Raw genomic sequence first — 10,082 nt, 5'->3', positions numbered from 1 at the left:
CCCAATTTCAGGCAGAAGTCGATGATTTAAAAGGTCGAAGGTAAAAACTCCATCTTTTGGCGGCTCTGTTCGAAGACGTCAGCAGTGAACAACTGGGTCAGAATATAACCGCGGTGGATATGCCTGTCGTAAGAGGCGACTAAAATACCAGGTTAAAGGGGCTGTGTAGCGCAACGCTTCAGGTCGCCAGAGCAATATATAGCTTCTCCAAACCCAACTGTCAACCTCACCTATCCGCGGCGAGTCCTGTTTCACTAACAGATGAGGCTCTGGCTACCCCAAGCTCCAGATGGAACTTGGGGGTGGGGAGGGAGGGTTGGAATGAAGGTTTAACGTGGCCATATAAATCGTTCCCGAGACGGTCGGGCTAGCACCTTAATGGTGCTGTGTTACCGGAGCGTACCGGATCTGTATCCGGCAAAGGACCATCACATCGATAACACTCCCCAAAGCCTTTGGGGAGCAACCTTATCGCTACAACAACAACAGCAACAGGGTAAAAATCGAGAGTTTTATAAATGGCATACGGGACGTGGAAACGAAGCGAGCGACATATGCAAACCAAAAATCTACATTCGCAGAAACGGTATCACATGCATTGACTCAGGAAACTGCCTCCCTATTGAGTAAACCAGCATACAAGGCTCATCGTGTGGAAGTAGAAAGACCAAAGTGGGTAGACACAATTTTGGAAGCATTGAAGGGTATGCAGCAGAAGAATAATAATGCAGTCAGATGCTTTGAGTGTGGAAAGTCAGGGCACATTGCGCGTTATTGCAACACCAATCTTAACAGTTCCAACAATGTGGGTGGTCGTAAACGTAGAGCTGAAGGAGAGGAGCAAATCTCCAAGACCACTCAATCGTTGAACTAAAGCGCGTCAGCCGCAAGGGGCGACAGCTGGCTCCCGCAATTGAATGCCCCATAATCTCTATCTCGCAGATTGGAAGAAGGTCGAGCAATCTTACTGACGGAGGACATGTGGATGGATAGGAACGTTTACTGACTGTAGATACGGGTGCATCTTATTCCATCATTCGATCAGATTTAGTCAACAAGAAGATCACACCATTGCTTGGAGCAAGATTTCGTACAGCCACGGAGAGGACACCCAGGTAATTGGAGAAGTAGCATGTGAAGTAGCAATTGGGAACGTCACGGTACTACACAATTGTATAGTGGCCGAGATTATTTATTTCTTTATTTATTTATTAATTGGAGTGGACTTCTTAATCGACCAAGGCATCAAGATCGACATGCAAAGCAAGACGATGCGATATAAGAACATGGATGTGCCACTTAAGTTCGGCTAGGAGAGAGGCTACAGCAGTAAACGAGTGAAATACCACCAAAATCAGAAGCAGTCATCTGGGCGAAGGTTGATGGATATTGTGGGACAAACAAATTGTGGGTTGTCGAAGCAGCAAACAAATCAGCCCGAACGTACTCGTAGAAAAAACCCTGGCTATAACAAAACAAGATGGACGTATTCCGGTAAGAGTACTCAATGAGTTCAAGTCACCACTCAAGCTGACCAGACGAGCTATTTTGGGAAGATGCCAAGAGGCTGAAGTAGTAATCAATTGTGAACAGCGCCAGGAAGACGTTTCACCTAGCAATATTGATCTTTCAGATGACATCATGGCATGGGACTAGAGGGACTAGAGGAAAACTATCAGAGTAAGGGCCGCACCAAAGTTGTGAAACATCAAATTGACACTGGAGATGCGAGGCCGATCCGTCAACCTCCTTGTAGTGTTCCACTAGCGAAGCGGGAAGTGGTGAGTCAAATCATACAAGAAAGGATGGAAAATGAGGTTTTGCGTGGACTACCGCAAGCTGAAGGACGTCACAAAAAAGGATAGCTACCCATTGCCTAGGATTAACGATACTCTGGACCAGTTATCTGGTACGAAATGGCTTTCCACACTGGACTTGAAAAGCGACTACTGCCAAGTGGAAGTGAAGGAGGAAGACAAAGAGAAAACAGCCTTCAGTGTCGGTGATGGTCTTTGGCAATTTACAGTGATGCCTTTTGGACTTTGTAATGTACCAGCTACTTTTGAAAGACCCACGGACCAGGTACTGAAAGGACTACATTGGAAAACATGCTTAGTGTACCTAGACGACATCATCGTATTGGGAAAGAATTTCGAAGAATATCTTAAGAACTTGGAGGAGGTTTTCCAAAGAATAGCTGGTGCTGGTCTGAAACTTAGTCCCAAAAAGTTTTCTCTGTTCAAGAAGCAAGTTACTTACTTCGGTCATAAAGTAACAACGAAGGGTTTGACCAAGACCACATAATCTTCATGAGTTAAGAAGTTTCCTTGGCCTGTGCACATATTACCGCCAAATTTTGCCAGCGTAGCCCATAGCCTCCACGAGTTTACAAGAAAAAATAAAGCTTTTGAATGGAAGAAGGAGCAAGAAGCGGATTTCCAAACATTGAAAGAGCGTTTGTGCACTGCCCCAATGTTGACATATCCGATTCCAGGAGCAACATTTATTGTAAATATCGATGCGAGTGGATATGCTATAGGAGGCGTTTTATCACAACTGTTCGATGGACAGGAGAAGGTAGTTGCATATTACAGCCGATCAATTGGAAGACCAGAGAGGAACTATTGCGTTAAATGGAGGGAGCTGTTGGCATTGGTAGAGTGAATTAAACATTTTCACAATTACCTGTACGGCCAGCGATTCCGCGTCAGGACAGATAACGCAGCGTTGAAATTGCTTCTGCAGTTCCGTTATCCAGAAGCACAATTGGCACGGTGGATCGAGCGACTACGAAGCTATGACTTTTCCATTGAGCACCGGAAAGGTAGTACTCATAGGAATGCCGATGCAATGTCACGAAGACCATGTAATTTGGAATGCAAACACTGTTCAAAGGCTGAGACTAAGGAAGACATCATAGATATCCGGCTTATGGCTATAATGCGTTTGGATGAATGTGACATGGAACAACTAAGGAAGTGTCAGCTATAAGATACAGATCTGCCACATGTTATGCGAGGGCTCGAACGAAACGAAAAACTAAATAAAGTTGAGTTATCAGCAGAGCGCCCTATTGCGAAGTCATATTGGGCACAGTGGAACAGTTTAGAATTTATATCCGGTTGCCTGCATCGAGTATGGGAGAGTGAGGATGGTTAACGCAAGAAGAAGCTGATATTTGTTCCAAGGAAAAGGATTCCCGACCTTCTCAGGAGCTACATAACGGGCCAAGTGGAGGTCATCTTGGAATTACGAAGACGCTCGAGAAGATTAAGCAGAGATTCTATTGCGTTGATTGCCATCAGTCGATCACTGAGTGGATTGCCAACTGCGAGGTTTGCAGCAGAGCAAAAGGTCCCAAAACCCGAAGTCATGGCCAGATGAAGCAATATAACTCAGGTGCGCCATTTGAAAGATCGCTACGGATATCGCAGGTCTATTTCCTACTAGCAACTGCGGAAACAAATATGTACTGGTGGTTATGGATTATTTCAGCAAATGGCCAGAGGTATACCCAATCCCAAATGAAGAAGCGGAAACAGTAGCAGAAGTGTTCATAAGCAATTGTTTTGCAAGGTATGGTGTACCAATGGAGTTACATTCTGACCAAAGGAGAAATTTTTAATCAGCGGTGTTTCAAGAAATGTGTAAGAAATTGGGCATTCGAAAAACTCGGACAACTGCATTGCATCTCCCGTCCGATGGTATGGTGGAACGATTCAATAGAACATTGGAGGAGCACTTAAGGAAAGTAGTGGACAAGTTCCATCAAGAGTGGGATACATGCATACCATTATTCTTGATGGCTTACCGATCGGCAGTGCATGAGACAACGGGCCTAACGCCCGCAAAAGCAGTTTTTGGCAATGACCTTCGACTTACAGCTGATTTGGAAATCCATTGGTGCCTTGGAAGAAGAGATGAGAGAAATACACGATCTTGTAAGGCATCGAACAATAATTATGAATGACAAGATGAAAACCAGGTACGATAAAGCAATTAATTCGGAAGGTTTTCACGAAAAAAAGGTTTGTCACCGAAATTGCAAAATTGCAGTGCAATTGGGAAGGCCCATACAAAGTTGTAAAACGCATCAACGATGTAGTTTACCGCATACAAACCATTGGCAAAACACGAACCAAATTTAAAGTGGTTTATTTGGAAAGGATGGCAGCGTTTAGATCAGGAAATTTGTGTGATAGGGACGATCCAACTTAGGTGCAGGGCAGTGTGGCGAATCTTCATATCACTAAATAAATGCACAATAACAAAAACATTAAAACAAGCTACATAAACACATTAATCATCATTTACCAAATACATACAATGCAACGAAGAGATAACTCACACACAGATGTAATCATCAGCCGAAGTGGTACTCACATATACACACGCATATGGCTATGCGAGAGACCATAAACTACAAATATATATATACATATATGGCTGATAACCAAGCGGAAATTTCGAGAAGTTACCAGACCTTAGGAGAAATGGGTGGACGAGACAACGGAGAGTATAAAAGCAGCGAAAGCTGATTAGTCAATAATCAGTTTGATTTAAACACGCAATTGGTTGTGAAGTATAAGTGTTAGTGGAGTTATTTATTCAACAGTTTAGCGATTCGAACGTTAGCAGAAGGTTGCAAATAGGCGGAATTTCACTAAATTCGTTACAGTATTAATGTATCTTCGATATTTATTAGGTTACTAAATTAATTAATTTTTACTTTATAAAATACAAGAAATTTTAAATTAAATTAGTACTTGTTCATGAACATACTATTAACTCAGTATTTTATATACAATCTCATCCTAAATTTTCAACATCTCTTGACAAAAACATTTAGCAATAACGATAGCATTTCCCAATATCATCTTAATACTATAAAATAAAGACCTTAGGCAGATAAAGTAAGAACTATATACTTCCTAAAAAGTTGTATCTCACTTTACATTAAACTGCTTTGGAATATAAATATATAAATACATACATTAAAATATGCATACAATACAAAACGGTTCCTTATTTATATATCATAAACAAAATTAATGTTGCGACCATTGGATATTTTTCAAATCAATTGGTTCTTGCACCATCTCCCACAATGGAGACATATCACGTAAACGTTCGACATGTTTGATGCATTTATCTGCATATAATCAACCTCGTCAATGGTGGTAGAATGACCAATACCAATCATATACAAATTTAACAATAAATAACTTTCAAGTTAACTACACAACACCGCACATAGGTAGATTTTACGAATTTATGCGGCCAAAATTGAAAATTTTAAAATTGGTGCAAATACAAAATCCAAAATCGCTCTACGTTTATAATAGGCCGGGCGATAATAAACCGGTCTTCTCGGCTTTTGTAGACAACCGGGTGCCCCTGCCGCTAGTCGAAACTTATTATTCTCCCACTTTTTCGATTTTTTATTTTTTACGTATTTTAAGTAACCCATTTTTAAACGTCAATATTTTTAGTTTTAAGACAGTTATCAAAGTAAACAAAATGGATTCAAGTGATTCAGGTAAATATCATTATTTATTGAAGAAATCGTCAACCTAGCATAATAAAAGACCCACCATTTTGAAGCTTTTAAGCATATTGCGTTTTCTTGAAAAAATATTGTTAATTTTTTAATTCAAAAGCATTTTAGTTATATTATCGCCTCCGATCGCCTCAAAATTTTTATGCATTTTAATAGTGGGTAGTCTTTTCTTATGGTTCTGATGAAAATCAGCTGCGGACAGCTGCGGCTGGGGTAAAAAAAGATACATTGAAAAAATGTCAAAACACATTTTTTTTTTTCATTTTCATCGAAGATTCTCCTGGTTCATCTGGAAAAAATTAGTTACCCGTCAATTTCTCTACGGAAAAATGCAAAGCCAGAAATTATCAACAATGGATGAAAAATTGGCATATTTGGAAAATTACCTGCTTTCGTCTTATGGTGACACAGAGGAAAATATAAAACAACTAAAGGTAAATATTAATTACTTCAAGACTGCCATGAGGCAAAAATGGTCTGAAGCACATAGAACAGAAGACAGATTCATAAAACTAAACCAGTCATGGCTTAATGGGACATTTGAAATCCCTATCCAAGACCAAAATCGTCCTGGCCGCCCTTCAGGATCATTTATAGAGTCAAGTGAGAGAAGCAAGCGTCGCAAAACTGAAGTGATTAGCTCGGCCGTAGACGATTCCATTTTAATTCATGCTGCTCAGTCAATTTTGAGAGCTAAGGGACTTCGAAACGCATCCGAAATCCTTAAGGAAATCACCAACAATAGCACAGAAGTACAAAAATGCCTACAAGTCATCAAGTGAGCTCGGTAAACCCAACATATTAACGCCTCAAGAAGCGTTGGCGATGTTTATAGAGGCCGACCTTACACTACAGCAATACGAAATCATGCGCGAGACAAATAAGTCACTTTATCCATGCTACGAAAAATTATTAGATGCCAAAAAAGAATGCTATCCGCCTGAACAACTCATAAAAGTGACGAGTCTGTATGCAGAAAGCACTTTGCAAATTCTTATTGACATAACTCTTATGCGCCTTTCAATGTAGTTAGAGGAAGTACTTGTAACTATTAGCGAAGAGCATAGAAAAACTTTAATTATTATAAACAAATGGGGATGTGATGGCTCCCAGCAAGTGAGATATAAAAATTCCTGCCGACTCGGATGCCAATATATTTTTGAGCTCATTTGTCCCTTTACAAATATATTATGGCAAAAATAACAAAACAGTTATTTGGGAGAATCCTTCTCCATCATCCCATCGGGTTTGTCGGCCGATAAGTCTCAGATTTCTGAAAGAAAACTATGATGTGACCAAAGAAGGAATCAAATACGTGGAAGAATCGGTAAAAAATTTGACTCCTACCAAAATCGAAATAAATGGAAATAAATTTACCTACAAGCACATTTTCAAGATGACTATGATTGATGGCAAGGTTTGTAATGCTGCCACGGACATTAAGTCTACCAATCAATGCTTTATTTGTAAAGCCACATCAAAAGACTTTAACGATCTAACCAATATCTGTACTGCATGCCAGAATCAGAAATTTTGAGAGTGTTTTGCACTTGGCCTATAAATTAAAAGTTAAAAAATACAGACAGAGAAAAACCACTGAAGAAAAAGACTTGGAAGTGGCCGCTAAAAAAAAATCCAAGACAGATTTGAAAATGAGACCTGGTTACTCATTGACATGTACAAGACCAACTACGGTAATACAAATGATGGAAACACCAGCGTAGATTTTTTGAGAACCCCCAATTGACTTCCGATATAACTGGTGTGAACTTCGATTTAATTTACAGACTGAAAGTAATTTTAGAAACTATTTCCAGTGGATACATTATTGACGTTAAAAATATGATGAGTATGCCCTGGATACCGCCAAATTATATGTAAGGCATTATTCTTGGCACCCGATGACTCCTACTCTGCACAAAGTGCTCATACATGGTGCTGCAATAATAGAAAATGCACTTCTTCCAATACTGTCGGAGGAGGCTCAAGAAGCTCTTTCGCAAGTACCGCGAAGATTACGTAAGAAAAATTTCCCGCGAGCAGTGTAACCGCGACATATATAATAGACTATTATTGAGCTCTGATCCTCTCATTAGCAGTGTAAGTACAAGACAAAGAAGGAAAAAAAGTGTCTAAATCGCTCTCCCCGGAATCTTTAGATATGCTATTAGACACTAAACCTGACTCCGCTTTATCAGAATCCTCGGACAATGAGGATCTGGAGTAATGAATAACAATAGTATTTAAAATAAATTATAAATATTTAAAACTATAACAGGAAGTTAATTTTTATTAGCATTTAGAATTTCGCTACTATTTTATTGATCGCAACTGTACACAATAAGGTATTTTCTTTAATAAATATTTAAAATTTTAACAGAAAGTTCATTTTTATTACCAATTATGTCATTTAGAATAGTTCTAGCAGTTAAAATAATTTTGGCCGCATAAAACCTTAAAATCTACCTATGTGCACCGGTTTGGAGACTAAAACTATATCCGCGCAAAACACTTACGTTCAAAATTTTTTTGTGGGCAAAACGAAATCAAAATTACAACAATTTTCAATTGAAAATTTTCAATTTCTTTTGCATATATCTCTTGACAGATACAAAATATTTTACCTCCGCCTTCGGATTATTGTTGTGGAGGTCAATACGCATCTTTTAACACCTCTCTCAATATTTAAAATTTGGAAGCATATTATCAGTGTCATGCTGTCGTATGAATACCAAGAATCGATTCGCTGGAAACGTTGAAGAAATGATTCAGCTGCTATGAATAAATAAATAATAACAATAAATTAAATATATATCATTAAAAAATCAGCTAATTACCTTTCTTTTCCGTCAAAAATGTCTTTTTCCTCCAGCTTCATTGTCAAACCAACTTTTTCTTTTTGCGTTTTGGATTTGTTGACAAAAAATGCATGTGAAATTTTTCTTCTTCCATCACTTTTGACAGAAGAAATTGAAAGATCGATTGACAGTTTATGGACGATCGGCATCAACAAAATACACAGGAGGGTTGCATCTTCACTTCTGCTTCTACCTAGTAATTGTAGTCTTCACTGTAGTTTTATTTGACATGTAATTTTTTCATATTGAAAAAACTATAAAGTGGGACTAAGTACATGCCCAGTTGCAAATCTTCTACGTTTCGAGATTTAATTTTGTATGATAAAACTTGCAAGATTTAACGTTGAATCCTTCCTCGAATAAAGCTCTAAGTAGAGACATGCTATTAGCAGCCCATTTATCAGAAGATGTGCTATTCCTTGTACGATTTGAAAACGGCTTTGAATAACTTAGGACTACCAAAGGATACCAATTGGGTGGATTAATAACGCCCGTCGCGTGAAGCCTACAGGGACCATATACTCATCATTCGAATAAAGCTCTAAGTGGAGATATGCTATTAGCAGCCCATTTCTCAGAAGATGTGCTATTCCTTGTACGATTTGAAAACGGCTTTGCACAACTTAAGACTACCAAAGGATACCAATTGGGTGGATTAATAACGCCCGTCGCGTGAAGCCTACATGGACCATATACTAATTATTGCAAGAGGATAGTATGAGGCCATTTTTCCTTTCTCTAGGAGATCCCTCAACGATGGGACAAAATTGCAGTGGATGGAGTATTGTTGGAGAATTTGGCTGAAATAAATTATTTGTGAAGCACATTTGACACCAAGTTACCATGTTCTAATGCATGACTCAGCATTTCTTAATATTGTGGATGCAACGTCAAGATTCTTATAATGATATACACTATGACACCCACTCTATTATATGGAGTGGTTACCTGGCCAGTCCGATCAGCTCTAAGGCAAATTTGGTACCTTATCATCAAACATCTACGCTTGACATGTGTCTGCATAGTAAGGGGATCTCCGGACCCAAGAGACATTTGCTTATGCCACTAGAACAATTTCCGAACATCTTTCATGTGGAGTGTTTTTCGATAAGTGTAAGTATGGATATATGCAAATCTTCAACGCAGATACTCAAATGAGAAGATTAGTAAAATACAGGCAAATTCTTGGTATAGATACAATATTCACTTGTGTATAATATCCTGTGCAGTAGAGATATACGTCGCCGATTTTGGTCGTTTTTCGCACGCTGCCGCCGCCGAATGTCAAAAATATCGGCGCGGCGGCGGCGGTGCCCGGCGCGTTACTATATTTTCTACTCGTTTAAGACTGTTTAGGCCCTTTATTGCTCATGTCGAAAATTGGTCGGATATGGTCGAAAGTGGTATCAACGGATGCGCATCACTGCCAGTTATAAGAAACTAATTGCGAAATTAACTCTTTCAAACTGTTCAAAAGTTATTTAAAAAACAGGCGCTTCGATGTCAGTTTAACACGGACTTTGCATCACCCAATTCACCAAGTTATTAAAACAAAACACTAAAGGAAGTGTTATATAATAAATTTATATGCTCACTGAATATTTTTTTTTTTTTCAAAAAATTAATAATGAACAATGAATTCAAAAAAAATGATCCAAGGCGAA

Source organism: Eurosta solidaginis, chromosome 5 (genome assembly GCF_040869045.1).
Source record: "Eurosta solidaginis isolate ZX-2024a chromosome 5, ASM4086904v1, whole genome shotgun sequence".
NCBI classification, from domain to species: Eukaryota; Metazoa; Arthropoda; class Insecta; order Diptera; family Tephritidae; genus Eurosta; species Eurosta solidaginis.
The sequence above is the reverse complement of the archived record's forward strand: the minus strand, read 5'-3'. Positions refer to the sequence as shown.